Genomic DNA, 5,747 nt, shown 5'->3' on the forward strand with positions numbered 1-5,747 from the left:
ATTTTCTTTAGAAAGTCAGCCGCCTTTTCCTTGCCTAGATTTCTCAAGGTGCCTTATTCAAATCTTATGAACCAAAATCTTCTTAATTTCTATCCTGGTCTCTTCCTAAAATATTTCTAATACTTAGGGACCGCAAGTTTAACCTTCAAAAAGACTTTACTTGTTTCCAGGACATCGCATGATTTATTTCAAAACTTATTTCAACCAAGGTGTTTCCAAATGATTTTTTTATCCTTGCGCAGTTTAGATATTATTTTTGTGACCTTACACTGATCCAAGTGCCTTGCCTTCGTTTTAGCTTTCCCCCACGGGTGTCATGCGAGCATCCAACTACGAGCAAGGCGCTCTTTCTCAGTCTAAACTCATGCCCATTTGGCAGCGGAGTTGCGATCACTTTGATTTATGCGTTGATCACAATTCCTACCTTCATTTTAGCTTGACCTCACGGGTGTCATGCGGACATCCAACTACGAGTAGGATCCGATCTCAACGTTATAACATTTTTTTAATGTCTAAAAGTAGTAAGGTTAAAAATAAATACCGGCACCCCCAAATTTAAATGCAGCAATGTCTTCATTGCTTAGACTGAAATGATTCATGCTATGCGCTTAGGAAGTTTCGTAAAGACCATTTTGAAAGAAATTTTGTGGACCACTAACTTCTAGAAATATCTCATGGATTGACTATCCTAAAATTAAGTTGATTCTAGTACATGCGATGAGAAATAAAGGCATGAGTTTCATCATTGAAAACGGAAAAATTTTTCGGTGATTAACTAAAGCAATCAATCATTCAATGATTGTGCCAACTAAAGAGGATGCGATGATAAATTATCGATGTTAAAAATGAGATGTGAGAATGCAAAATTTGGAATAAACAAGGTCAAAGAAAGATACAACCCCCAAATATGCTCTGTTTCCCGCATCATCTGTGATCGCATCCTTTTTTGCGGCGGGTAGATTCTTCAATTGCGATGGGCTGACCGAACTGGTCGCGTTTTTCGGTTATCGCGTAGCTCCACCACAATCGTTTACCACGATCGTTGCTAAAAAAATCAAGAGGGTCAAAAATATGAAAGACATAATTGAATTTTTTTTTTTTTTTTTTCAAATTGAAAGAGTGGTGATTGTACGAAAAAAGGTAGAGTAAGTTCATGAAATAAAGATATAAAAAGGATACTTCAAAAAAATTACGTCCCTGATGAGTTTGTATCGCATACTATCACAGGGACTACTCATTTTTCTTCAGTCAGGAATTCCTCAGATCCATGGAGGTTTGCGTAAAGGATTCACCACCTTCTCTAGGATCAATTTGATTTCCCTATTGGACACCTCGACTTAGCCGTTTGTCTATGGATGGTATGCGGTGGCGACCTTATGGTGGATATTATACTTGAGCAGCAATTTATTGATGACACCATTGACAAAGTGGGAGCCTTCGTCACTTATTATGGCATGTGGGGTGACAAAACGAGTGAAATTATTTCTTCGCAAGAATTTGGAGACTATCGTTGCATCGCTTGCGATGCACGATACCACTTCTACCAATTTGAAGACATAATCGACGACCAATAGAATGTACTTGTGACCATTTGATGGTAAAAATGGTCCCATGAAGTCTATGCCCCATACATCGAATAGCTCCAATTCTAAGATAATATTCATTGGCATCGCATTCTTCCATGAAATATTTTCTGTGTGTTGACACCTGTCGCATCTCATAGAATAGTCTCTTGCATCCTTAAATAGATTCATCCAAAAATACCCACTTTGTAGCACTTTTGTTGTTGTGCGTTTACCTCCAAAGTGTCCACCATACGGTGAGTCGTGGCATTGGGATAGTATGCGCTAGTGAGCAGTTTCTAGTACACATAGACGCAAGATCTGGTCTGACCCCCTCTTGTAAAGATTTAGCTCGTCTCATTAATAGGATTTACATTCGTGCATAAGCCGCCTCTTTTAGTGGGTTGTGTAATTTTCAGAAAATTATTCACAGACCAGATAATGACCACATCTGCATACCATGGCAATTCTTCAATTTTGAACAGCTACTCATCTGGGAAGGTTGCGTTCAACTTCGACTGATTGCGGTCGACTTTCGGATTTTCTAATCTTGATAGGTCGTCTGCAACCTGGTTCTCCGTCCCCTTGCGATCAATGATTTCCATGTTGAATTCTTGAAGGAGGAGAACCCATCAAATTAACCTCCGCTTTGCATCTTTCTTGGTCATTAAATATTTGATTGTCGAGTGGTCGATGTGAAATATTACTTTGGATCCCAGCAAGTAAGCTTTAAATTTTTCCAATGCAAAGATCACCGTAAGAAGTTCTTTTTCAGTAGTAGTGTAATTCGCTTGGGCAGGGTTCAAGGTTCTACTCGCATACGCGATGGGGTGTAGCACTGCCCCCATCGCATAACCGCTAGCATCGCACATTAGCTCAAATGGCTGTGTGCAGTCAGGTGCGATCAACAAAAGTAAAGTTATCAATGCGTTCTTCAGTATCTTGAATGTGTTGAGGCACTGTGTCAAAGTCAAACGCTTTATCGGCCTCCAACAATGCACTCAATGGTCGAGCAATCTTCGAAAAGTCCTTCACAAAATGATGATAAAATCGTGCATGTCCCAGGAAACTTTTGACAGCCTTCATATTTACTGAAGGTGGGAGCTTTTCAATGGCCTCAATCTTTGCCTTATCCACCTTCAGCCCTTCCTTGGAAACTTTGTGCCCGAGCACAATACCTTCATTCACCATGAAGTGGCACTTCTCCCAATTCAGCACAAGATTTGTCTCTTCACATCTCCTTAGTATCTTCTCCAAATTGTTCAGACAGACTTCATATATTTGCCCGTAAACTGAGAAGTCATCCATAAAAATTTCCACTGAATCTTCAAGATACTCAGAGAAGATGGCCATCATGCACCTCTGGAGCGTGCTTGACGCATTGCATAATCCAAACGGCATACGACAGAAGCAAACGTTCCATAGGGAAAGGTAAATGTGGTTTTCTCTTGGTCTTTAGAAGCAATTATTATTTTGTTGTAGCCCGCATATTCGTCTAGAAATTAGAAGTAATCATTTCCTACTAGGCGGTCTAGCATCTAGTCAATAAAAGGCAAGGGGAAATGATCCTTCTTCGTTGCCGCATTGAGTTTGCAGTAGTCCATGCAGATCTTCCAGCCAATGACAACCCTCATTGGTATTAATTCATTATTTGCATTTGGGACTACCGTCATTCCTCCCTTCTTGGGCACACATTGCACGGGGCTAACCCATGTGCTATCTGCAATTAGATATATAATGCCTGCGTCCAACCATTTGATTATCTCCTTTTTCACAACCTCCTTCATCGTAGGGTTTAATCTGCGTTGAGGTTTGATAGACCCTTTTTGGTTTTCTTCGAGACGTATCCTGTGCATGCAATATGCAAGGCTAATTCCTCTTATGTCTCCTAGCGTCCATCCTATTGCTTTTATGTACTTCTTCAGGATGCTCAGCAGTACATTTTCTTATTCTTCTTATACCGCAGAGGAAATTATCACTGGCAGAGTTTCATTTTACCCTAAGAAAACATACTTCAGATGGCTTGGCAAGGTTTTTAATTCCACGGTGGGTGGTTGTTTCAAGGATGGTTGTTATGCTTTTCTCTCTTCGTTCAACGTCAATTTCTTTTTTTTTGTTTGTTGTTTCCATGATCGCATTGCAAGTTTCTACGGATGCGGTCGCATTATCTCTTTCACCTCCATCTGCGGACTCTTCTTCTTCATTACAACTAGGTTCATTGTCAGAATCAGATAGGTTCTCATCTTCCGGATACTTCATGGCTTTAATAATGTCAAACCTGAGCTTCTTCCCATTTACATTCAGCGTGATCTCTCCCTTATACACATCAATTTGAGCGCAACCAGTGGATGAAAATGGTCATCCCAATATGATGGGTACATCCTTGTCCGCTTCGTAATCAAGAGTGATAAAGTCTGCCAGTAAAATAAATTTGTCAATTGAGACCAGGACATCCTTCAACTTTCCCTCCGAGTGAACAAGGGACCTGTCCGCCAGCTGGAGAGTCACTGTTATGGGCCCCAGCTGCCCCACATTCAACTATTTGAAAATTGAAAGGGGCATTAAGTTGATACTGGCCCCAAGATCACAAAGCGCTTGACCTATATATATCCCACCAATTGAGCAGGGTATCGTGAAACTTCCGGGTAGTGCGTCTTTAGTGGAATTATGGTGTTTGCCTTTTGTGTTAATGCCACCGTTGCAAACTTCCCTGTGCTCTTTTCTTTGTCACCATGTTCTTAAAAAACTTAGCATACTTTGGCATTTGTTCAATCGCTTCAGTGAACGGGATGTTCATGTGCAACTGTTTTAACATTTCCATGAAGCGATGGTACTGCACTTCATAGAATCTTTGCGAGAATGGTGGCAGTTGTACCTTCACGGTTCCCTGCTCCATAAGCTTAGACGTGGACACAACTTCCGGTTCCATCGTCTCATTTTCTTCTGGTTCATCATGTGTCAACGGGGTCTTGGATTCCATCACAACTGGAGTAGTCCTACTTGGCTCCGTCTTTTCTTCCGCAATTTTCTTCCCGCTTCGTAAAGTCACAACTTGACATTGCTCCTTTCCTATGTTCCCCGGGTTGCGAGGGAGCTCAATCGAACTCGGCAATGCCCCTTATAGTCTATTCTTCAACTCGCCCGCAATTTGTCCTATTTGGATTACGAGATTACGGATAGAAGTCGCCTGATTCTGGAGTACTGTTTCATTCTTCTCAATATAGTGCTTTAACAAGCTCTCCAGGGAAGAAGATGGAGGTGCTTGCGAACTGCTACTTGATTTTGCGATTTACCATTTGTTCGCGGGAAAAATCCTGGCAGCTCTTCTTTTTCGGCCATGGGTTGATAACTCTGTTGATTATTTTTCCACGTGAAATTGGGGTGGTTTCTCCACCCAGGGTTGTAAGTGTTAAAGAAAGTATTTTTCTTTACGAAGAATATAGATTGCAGGTTCCTTGGACATTCTTACATAGGATGGGCTTCTCCACAAGAGGCACAACTTATGCTCGTCTGATCAATTGTGTTTACCTGCCCTCTATGCTTTCCCGGGTTATTAATTGTGATGCCCTATATCATATTCATTATCGCATTCATTTGATTTTGTAGGGATGTGATGGCCCCATTGTTTACGTCACCTTCTCGAATTTTTAATCGTTGATCGCTTTCCCTCCAATCTTCGTGATTCTTTGATATGCGATCAAGGATATTTTAAGCCTCATCTTAATTTTTGTCAAGCAGACCTCTAGCTGCTGCAGCATTGGCAGCCGTCTATGATGCAGGGTTCAAACCATGATAAAAGATTTCCATTTAGAGACAGTCAGGTAAGCCATTGTGCGGACAATCTCGCACCAGTCTCTTAAACCTCGCCCAGGCATCGCTGAGCGATTCATCAATTTCTTGTTCAAAATTTGTAATCAACTTCCTCCTTCTTGCGTTCTTGGTAAGGGGGAAGTATTTCTTCATGAACTTCTTTACTACTTATTCCCAAGACGTTATCTCCCCTGGTTCGAGAGAATAGGCCCATTTCCTTGCTTGGTCGCACGGCAAAAATGGGAACAGTGTTAGTCGAACTTCTTCAGCTAAGATGTTTGGGAACACAAACGTATTGCAGATTTCAATAAAACTCCGGAGATGGGTGTACGAATCCTCGCCACACCTTCCACCAAACTGTTCGGCCGTCTGAAT

At 41.4% G+C, this 5,747-nt stretch overlaps 1 non-coding gene across 1 annotated transcript; it reads left to right on the forward strand.

Annotated features, from left to right (window-relative positions):
- Nucleotides 1-5,385: 5,385 nt before the first annotated feature.
- On the forward strand, nt 5,386-5,492 carry LOC120092250 (small nucleolar RNA R71). The gene has a single exon (XR_005485960.1). It is a non-coding gene; the product is annotated as a small nucleolar RNA R71 (small nucleolar RNA).
- Nucleotides 5,493-5,747: the final 255 nt, after the last annotated feature.

The sequence above is a fragment of the Benincasa hispida genome, chromosome 11, assembly GCF_027475165.1.
Source record: "Benincasa hispida cultivar pf3 chromosome 11, pf3_genome.v1.1, whole genome shotgun sequence".
Taxonomy (NCBI): Eukaryota; Viridiplantae; Streptophyta; class Magnoliopsida; order Cucurbitales; family Cucurbitaceae; genus Benincasa; species Benincasa hispida.